Raw genomic sequence first — 10,678 nt, forward strand, 5'->3', positions numbered from 1 at the left:
TCCCTGTTCTTTCCAGTCCTTCAAGTCTCCCATACATGGAAGTCATGCTCAGTTCATTAAAGTTTCGCCAAATTCCTCACTGTGCTTTTGAGTTTCTATAATTAACTTTCTACTCTCTACCAACTTTTTAGGTTCCCCAACTTCAACTTCCCCCAGTTAGTTTTCATCCATCTTTGCCCTGCTTAGATTCCATGAATACTTCTCATTCTCCTAGTCCATCCTGATACTCAAAATCATTCCTTGCCTCTCCTTATTACCCCCACTCTTTTCAAGTTTCCTCCACAGCCTCTTCCATACCCTCTGCTACTCCTTGTTTCCCTAGTGCCTCACAGTTCTTCCCAAATTGTTCAAGGCCCTTACAGGTAGTTGGAACATAACTCATCACATTATTACTACATTTACAAACATCTTGAAGGTACAAACTGTCATGAGTAAGACCATTTGTAGTTTAATCATTGGCAGACTGATTCAATCCTATTCTTTATTGTCCCTTAACATGCACACATGTTTCAAAGACCTAATATTTGTACCAAGTTTGCTTTCAATAGGACTTGAGATAATAGAGCAGAATTAAAAAAATTAGGAGGCACAGTCCCCATTTTCTTAGTGGTAGTTTGCCATTAAGATAGTAAAGCCAAATTAAACTAAGATAAAAAATTCTTTAAACAAGACATTCAGTTCAAAACAATGTTCTGAAGGAGAAAGAATAGATGAGTAAGGGAATGTGCTATTCAAATGCACATGACACATAATAACTATTAAAGAGATTTTTTTCCAAATTAAAGTTAGAGAAACAAAACTGATGGCTCCATGACTTTGTTGACTGCCTTCTCCATAGTTGCCATATTTTAACTATAAGTCCCTTAAGCACTTACATTTAACTTTATCCTTACTCTTATGCTTATTCAGATATTCCCCATGTGATTTTAATCTGTGAAAGTTTCTTAGAGGAAATGAGTTGTGTGAAATGCCCCAGAGCAGATGAGGACCTTGGATGACCGGAGATGTGGAAAATGCTGTGGTTAGAATGGGTGTTGGCTTGACTGAAGAGGGAAGGTCATGGATTAGAAATTAATGAGAAAGACATATGTTGGAAGCAACTAATTAAGGACCTTTGAATGCTAGGCCTCAGAGTTTAGATTCTGTAGATTTTAATATATAACACATGTAGTTTTTTGGTTTTCAGTTTTTGTTGTTTTGTTTTGATTGTTGTATAAAATGTTTTATGAAATAATTAATATTTATTTTCCAACATCAAAAAAGTAAATGTAGTCCATAAAAAAGTGCTAGTTGGATAGATAATATATTTGGAAATGTTCTGTTTTAAAAAACTTTTCTTCTGAATAAAAAAAAAGAGGTGGAGAAGCTGTCCTTATGTCAAATCTGACTCATTTTAACAGTTCCTCTTGAAAATTAGCAGCTGTAATTAGTGGAAAATTTCGAAGGTGCAATGTTGTGGTTGTCAGCTATAACAGGTTTTAATTATCTTTTTAATTTTAAAGTTATCAACTTTCAGAAGTTGAATTTTATAATTTTCAATACAAAATCATGATGGCATATTTTAGTTGGAAGTACTGTTTCAAAAAAATGACTTGGGCTTCCCTGGTGGCGCAGTGGTTGAGAGTCCGCCTGCCGATGCAGGGGACACGGGTTCGTGCCCCGGTCTGGGAGGATCCCATATGCCGCGGAGCAGCTGGGCCCGTGAGCCATGGCCGCTGGGCCTGCACGTCCGGAGCCTGTGCTCCACAAAGGGAGAGGCCACAGCAGTGAGAGGCCCACATACCGCAAAAAAAAAAAAAAAAAAAAAAGACTTGATTTTATGAGATGTGTTTGCTTCAATATTTTCAACACAGTACTGTATTACAGGGATTCAAGATGTATTACAATTATCCAATGAAAATAAACCCCTGCTTTCTCTAACTTATATTTGTTCTTAAAAAAAGCAAATATCAATTAAAATCATACAATAAGTCAGTATATATTTTATATTTCATCAAAGGGATGAACTGGTCAATTTGAAAACTTGACCAATTTGAAAACTAATCATAATAATATCTAAACATAAATGTCATTAGAATATATCCTTTTTGAAAATGTTATCAAGAAACAGAAAATTTTGAGGGGAATTTTATTACCAAAAACCTTTGAAAGTGGAAAATAATCATTAAAATATTCTTTTAAAACAAGGTTTCCGGGCTTCCCTGGTGGCGCAGTGGTTGCGCGTCCGCCTGCCGATGCAGGGGAACCGGGTTCGCGCCCGGGTTTGGGAGGATCCCACATGCCGCGGAGCGGCTGGGCCCGTGAGCCATGGCCGCTGAGCCTGCGCGTCCGGAGCCTGTGCTCCGCAACGGGAGAGGCCACAACAGTGTGAGGCCCGCATACCACAAAAAAAAAAAAAAAAAAAACAAGGTTTCCATTCTAAATAATTGGTTTGGTCAAAAAGTTCGTTCGGGTTTTTCGTAACGTCTTGGGAAAAACCCGAAGGAGCTATTTGGCCAACCCAATATATGAAAAATTATTTGTTGCCAAGCTAGAAACAACCATAAAATCACTACCTACTGAAAACAAGGCATACAGTCTTTAAACCTTGTAAACATAATTTTAAATCAAATAAAATTATATGAAATATGTAGTTGATGACATTAAGATATTTGGAATTGTGTTGTAAAAACTTTTAAAGCTATAGAATTGCACATAACTGAGATCCATTATGCAAATGACTACAGATTTATGATGAAAGCTTATTTCAATCATAAAATGCTAGCACAAGAAAGGATCTGAGAGATGAACTCCAACCCTACTAACCATAATGAAGAAAGGGAGGCGCAGAATGATTAAATAACTTGTCCGAAGTAATAACTACTTAAAGGTAAAGTTAACACTAGAATTCAGGCCCAATTTTTTTCTCCCACTGGATTAGACTTATTTATTTGCCTTGGTGAGTGCAGGATATACAAACACATTTGTTTATTTTCTTTAGTTTAATAGTAACAACAACAACGATTGCAAACACATACAACACTTGTGGGTTCCAGGAACTATTCTAAGTGCTTTACATATGTTAATTCATTTAGTCTTCACAGTAACACTATGAGGTAAGTGCTATTATTATATATATTTTTTAATGAGACAGAGAATTTTTAAAAGCTTGCATAAAGTTACACAGCTAATAAGTGATGGATCATGGATTCAAAACCAGGCGATCTATCTCCATAGCTCATGCTACAAAATCTTAAATAAAATGTCTTTTTTTAAAAAATTTCATTGTGCCAAGGCAATCTATATTTGGATATAATAACATTCTATGACTTTGATTTTTAAGTAGGAAAATGAATGCTTGTCTCAATTTCTATGCCAAATATATTTAATAATAGTTTTAAATGAATGGTCTTGCTACAACATATGTGAATCCCTGAATGAATGATTTGTCTTAAATCATCAATATTGGTCATTAAGACAGTAACAAGAATAGATCTACATGTAGGCTTTTGGTTCATTCTGCTTATAGATACATTTTCATTTATTTTTAAAACAAGATCAAACCAAAAGTATATTTTAACAATGCTTCTACAATATGGCTTCTTTTTGTGAGCATGGTGGAATTAGCTATCAATGAATTATTTTTTCGTACACTTGATAATGACTAAGAAAAACTGATTTTATACTTTTTCATGAACATGGCACACAACGCAGAAATAAAAGTCCTATTTTTTTTCTAGCTTTAGTCTGTAGACTCAATTGCTATTTTGAAAGTAATATTGGGTAAAATCATGCCCTTTTAAAGAGGGCATATTTTGACATTGACATGTTAATTTATTGACATATGGGAAGGAAATAAGTATAAGTAAGTGAAACAATTAAAGCAACGTTATATAGTGGATATGGAAAATGTAAGAAACCAATACCTTATGCACAAAAAATTCCTATGTTCATTTACTGTTTTATGTATAATGTAATAAATTCTGAAACTTATTATATATATATTTAAATGAAATTAGAATGCTAGATCTTCCTCCATACATTGCCTCTATTTGTCCAGTTTTTTCCAAATAAAAGTTAAACACAATAAAATTAAAAATAGGAATAGCTGACTCCTAAGAAATAAGAATTTTAGAGAAAAAACAGACTAGGAGCAAGACTGGGTATTGCACAGAGAAACTGTAGGATTGCGTTTCCATTTCAGGGGTTAATGGCTTTTACTAGTGGTTTAAATCACTTTGTCTAAGTTTTTAAACTCTAAATCACTTTGTCTGAGTTTTTAAACTCTCAGAGTCTTTTATTTATTAAATTATATTTATTTATTAAGATGTATATATATATATACACATAAAAATTAAAAATGAGCAGCATTTATTAAGACTGTATTCAGCACTGTGGAGAACTTGGAGGTCAAGGGTTAAGTTTGCACAGAAATAGAAATATGAGGAAACATAACAGCCAATAGGGGCTTACATTGCATGATTCTATTATAACTATAAATTAAATTAAAAATTCAGTCATTTAGTTGCACTAGGCACATTTCAAGTGTTCAAGGCAAATAGGCAAATGTGGCTAAGGGCTACAGTATTGGACAGTGCAGGTTATCAAACATTTCTACCAGGCAAACAGTTCTATTGGACACTGGTAATCTAGAGCAAGAGGAAAATAATCTTGAGCTATGCATGCATGCAAGGAAAGTGAAATGATGGCTGGGGTATCCGATTCATAGGCAGGGGACAAAAAAAAAGATAAAATGAGACGATGCAGTGAAATGTATTATTGAATCATTTCGTGATGAATGCTATTTTATGACATTAAATCTTGAAACTATTAGGTAGTGAATATTTTTAAGAGATTGGTAACTTGTTAATTCGAAGAGAAACAATCAAATTTCCTCTCATTTTAAATTAGAAATCAAACTGCTTGAGATCCTCCAAGAGAACAAAGGTGCAGTTTTATAGTTATAAACAAATAGTATCTTACAATTATTTTCATAAAACATTATATGATCCCCATAAAACCTATGAAAAATACTATATAAATAAATGTACTGTATCTGAGACACTAAAATGATGAAGTGGTAATATACCAATACAACTACCCACTTGATAGTTTTTAGTATAGTGTTTACGGTCAATAGAAGTGTGGGATACTCACCATGTTCTCCTGATTTACCACCATCATAATCCTTATAGGGATAATATGAAGAATATAATGCACGATAGAAATCATTAATTCTTCAAGAACTTCAGACAGGAAACTGAAGGGTATAGTGCAAATATCCTAATAGACAAATATATATTTTTATCTTGCTTTATAATATCAGAAATGCATGCATACTATAAATAAGTACCTATAATATATTGAATACATATGGTCAGGGTGACTATACTGAAATGCACAGCTCCAGGTGCTTATGGTCTAAATATGACTATAGAGTGGAAAAGAGACTTTTTTTTTTTCAGGGTATAATCACCTTTGCTTCTAAATTTCTATTCTTTTTTTTTTTTTTGCTGTGGTACGCGGGCCTCTCTCACTGTTGTGGCCTCTCCCGTTGCGGAGCACAGGCTCCGGACGCGCAGGCTCAGCGGCCATGGCGCGCAGGCTCAGCGGCCATGGCGCACGGGCCCAGCCGCTCCGCGGCATGTGGGATCCTCCCACACCGGGTCACGATCCCATGTCCCCTGCATCGGCAGGCGGACTTTCAACCACTGCGCCACCAGGGAAGCCCTAAATTTTTATTCTTGTGCCATCTATAATATCAAGCCCTGATGCAAAGCAATTTTTATCGTGAATAGCACTGGCCTTCATTTTCCAGGGTTGTTAGTTTATAGGAAGAATTAATACAGCCTTTGATCACAATTTCATAGAGTGAGTGCCAGTTATAGCACTCACTGGTTGTGATATAGTTCTGGTTGTGATAGCTAATTCTATCATCTCCATTAAAGTGTTGAATACCTTTGCAAAGGAAAAAATATTTTTCAGTATTTCAAATATTCTTGGAATAAGAAGAAAATGTGAGGACACTATTATACATTTATTATCTATACAGAAATTGTGATTTATCTAAAATAAGACACTTATTTCATACTCTATTTCAAGTTGAAATCATCACAATGTAAGTTGTAATTCTAAAAACCAAGAATATTTTGCGGGGGTAAAGCAACACATAATTTGAGCCTCTGGTACCTAATAGGAAGAATGATATCTTTATTTTCTTTCTTTGGCAAATTTTTCAAAACCAATGTGAAATCTATTTTTCAGAAGATAAATTATTTTTGCAAACCTTCATAAATAAAGTTAGTTATGTTCTTCATAAGCAGGGAAAGAGCTAAATTTAAAAAGTAACGACTGCAAATGCCTAAATAAAAATATCTATTTGGTCTCCTTATGCATTAGTGTGGGACACAGTGAAAGTACTGCATATCGAGACTGCCTTAATATGAGAGCAATTTTGACCGCTCCACTTCGATTTCAACTATTGTCTAATGTAATGGCATTTCAATTGCCAATTTTCATTGAACACACATACACACAAGGACATATACCCACAGTGGAACATGAAGATGATTATTTTAAACATAAAAATGAAATATCTCATTAATATTCCACAATTAGGATTTGGCTGGCATTTGCTAGTCCAAAGAACTAAACTGTATCCAACTCTGTGGAAATGGAACTTGTACATTCTTGATTTCCCATTTGACAGTTACTTAAAGTCACTTTGAGGTTAATGTACTGCTTGAGTTATAAAAAGGCAGCATAAAATTTTTCTTCCAACATGCTAGCCTCTTACTGTGTAGAAGGAAGACTCTTTACTTACGGTGGGAAAGCATGGAGTGTAGTGAATGAAATCTAATGATGAAAAGAATCACTTTTAATTATCTTATGAACCTAAGTGAGATTTGTGGTACTCCGAAGTAGGAAGTATGATAAAAAACAATTTTAAATAACAGGAATCTACACATTGAAAAGGTATAGGATTTGTTAGTTAATTTAAATATTTTATGTACTTCTAGTAGGGAAAACTGCTTGCCTAAGAACAATTTAATTTGTAATGAAAATACCTGCAGGAGAAGATTGTGTTTAAAATATACTCTTAGAAAAAAAATGTAGGTTTTTTAAAATAAAACAGAATGCACGGTATAATGAATACTCCAAGTTGTTGTATATTATTCCTATTGCGTCTTAGAATCTTTGGCAGTCCTTGTAGTAATATGATCTTAAAATAAAAAGAGTTCAAAACAAAAAAATCAGAAACCCAAAGACCCAATAAACATTTCTTAACTTATGTTATAACTTAACACTTATGTGTCTGGCACAGTGCCCATACACTGCTAAAGTAAATATAAAGGCCTACTAATAAATTTTGTTATATATTTGAAATGATTCACTTGCAATCAGAATAGAGGATGACACTATAAAATATTATGGATCTATACAATTATTTCAATTTAAAGAATATTTTTATGGAAGATGAATTATATACCTAAATTTCTATTTCTGAAAAGCTAAACCTTCAGGTATTATGTAGGATTTTACACATAAAAGCAGCCAGTTTATAACTGACCATTTTGTACACTTTCAAATATACTAATAATATTGAAACAGGACCCAACAGACCTTCTCTAAAATTAGAATTCCTCAAATTTAGCAAGGTGTTTTTGAATGCCCAAATTGAAGTTTGAATGATTAGTATTATATTTATATTTGGAATTAAAATGAGGTAAGACAAAGTTGAAATAATAACTCACTACAGGTTTGAGGGATTTTGCTAAATCAACAAGACATTATGTGTTAACTTAGAAGAAAGATAAAGTAAAAATAGTAGAAATACTAACATTTATAATTTGTCTTTGTGTGAGCTATTTGTAAATGCATTTGAATTGTATTTGTTATAGAAACAATTCCTTCATGAAAATGGGGCTGACCCCAGAATATGAATTTATTGTACAAATTAAGAACTGACAAGAAGTGGTGTTTAATTCATAAATGCTAATTCAGTTTTTAAAGCCAGAATTCTGTGTAATTATTGTTCTGCCCCAAATGAAATGTATCAAAATGTGGCCTGTGTATGTCCCATTTATGGTTCAAATGTTTTTCTACCCATTGATTCATTTATGTTGTCATTTTTAACTTGTCATCCAGCTTGAGTTTTGTGGTGACAGAAAATGAAAATCACAGAAAGGATATTAAAATATGTGTAAAAGAATAAGAATTAAAAGGAGAAGGGATTTTTGCTGAACCTTTAGGCTGAGGCACTTGCTATTAGGCAGTTGATTAACCAAGTAGCAAGATTGGTTTTTAAGAAGTTGCTGTGTCATTTCTGCTTGGTGGTCTATGATGTGTAGCCATTGATTGAAGATTTATGTCACCCCGAAGTCATCTTACCCGGAAAAGCTTCTTTGTCTCCCTGGGTGAATGAATGCAGCTATTAAGGATGAAAGTCATCTCCTTGTTCCTTGGAACAATAGGTTGGTAGATACCATTCATTTTCCGATGATTAATATCTTACCTTAATTCATTTTTCAGACTATCAACTGGGATCTTGTTTTCAGCACCTTCCAAGATTCTGGTGGTATATCTCATTTGCTTTTAACTGTTGAATTTATTGCATCATGATCTTGATAAATTAGCAACTGACACAAATAAAAAGTATACCAAGTCATCACTTCTTTTCTGATTAGACCTACACTGTTTTATTAATTCCTGAGAATAAGAATTAATTAATTCCTGAGAATAGGAATTAATAAAAATATTCACTTATCCTTATATATCTAAAATTCAAAATGGACTATTCAATCAATTCTCAGTGAAGTCAGAAATTTATCCCATTTATTTACCTGCTTAAAATATGATCTTAAAACCTGGTCATCTAGAGGATCTATAGAGTGTGAAATTACTGCCTATTTGATATAAACATTTAATATATGAATTAATGCCTATGAAATTCATATAAACCATATAGTTGTTATAAATATTAAATGAAATAACTGATTTGAAATTATTTAGAGGAATTAAAATGCTACACCAAATGGAGATCATCCTTTTAACCTCAGTGAATCTAAGAACTATTTATTATGATAATATGTTACTTATAGACCAAACATATTAAAGTAATTAGTAGATATTGAAATAATCATGATTAAATTCACCCCAAGGTGATAAAAGGATATATGATGATGAATGACCATTATATTTTTGCCAAGTGGAATATGTCCCTTGCTTGATTAATCTGTAAAGCCATTTTTTAAATGCTCCCTAAATCATATCAAAAATCCAGAAAAATTAATATAGAAGAGCAACCTTCACAAATTGTCTTATAAGTGATATTTGAACATTGATTATTAACTGATTTGAAGCCCTGTTAGAGAACACTGCACTACCTGTTGTGGAGTGTTAGAATGAATCAATAAAACATAAACATTTTAGAGAAAGAAGGAACATTGATGGAATCCACTTCTTGGAGAAGATTAGATCCAAATGTGAAAATTAGACCGGTACAAAAAGAAATACAATAAATGAGTCCTTTGTGGAATAAAATTTAATAAAAATATCAGTTTAATAGAATCAAAGTACCCTACTAAATCTTTCATTTCGACATTTCAAATTTCAGAATACATAGGAAATAGTCATGTCAAACAGGACAGCCAGTGCACTTACCCCACTCTACTTGTGGTCAATCCTTTTGAAAATATTGAGTTTATCAGTTTGTCTTTCTCCAGGTGCAATGTCCTAGATTCCTTCCTGTCAACCTGAAGAACGACATTATTGTTTTCCCAGTCTTGAAAGAAGCTTTGACTGTGCATGAGAACAAGAATGTAGAAGTAACTATATAATACATTATGGTTGTTTAATTGTGTATTTTTGACTTCACGAGACATTATAGTAATTAGAATGATGAGTTCCAAGTGGATTTAGGATCATGGGGAACATACAGGTATTTCTTATTTTCATATAATACCTAAATTTGTACTATTTTTAACAATTTGTTACTGTAGCATGTAAGCCACTCATTCATGCAGAATTACCTTAAGTGTATTACAAGTTAAACACAGCACTACAATGAAGAAAAATGTAACAAGTATATCAGGGAAATTATGCATTGGAATTCTTCTGACAAACCATTTGAATATCACTTTTATGGTTTGAAATCTCTAGAACTGCATATAGTAGAGACTTAGTTCCCCTACCTACTTACCCTTTTAGAACTAAATTGCTCAGAGACTATAAAACGAACTTGCATTTTTGCTTTCAATATCTTAAAACTTCAGAGTTGCTTATTTTGTTTCTGCTTTTGTTTCCTCTGATTGTCACGATTCTGTCCTTCTAACTATGACTGTTCCCTACCCAATCACTATATATTGCCTGTAAAAACATCACTTAAATAATGCTGGCACTACTGAAACTTGTAGAAAATTTTAATTCTCTGCATCTTCTTTCATTGTACCTTTCTTATCAATTTCCAAACTAACCATAGACTATAGTAGCAGTGGGATGTGGGAGAATGGTAAAGAAATTTAAAGTTATCTTATAGTTTGTTCATGGGAGAGAGAAAATTAGAGCTAAGTAAGATATGTCCATAGGAATACTTTTTCTGCATATCTGAGTTAAATTCATCATGCTTCTGTAAGACTAAGCAGTGACTCTTTATATCCTAATTTCTGTATTGGTCATTCAAATAATTAAACCTAGAATT

Source organism: Physeter macrocephalus, chromosome 21 (genome assembly GCF_002837175.3).
Source record: "Physeter macrocephalus isolate SW-GA chromosome 21, ASM283717v5, whole genome shotgun sequence".
Classification (NCBI taxonomy): Eukaryota; Metazoa; Chordata; class Mammalia; order Artiodactyla; family Physeteridae; genus Physeter; species Physeter macrocephalus.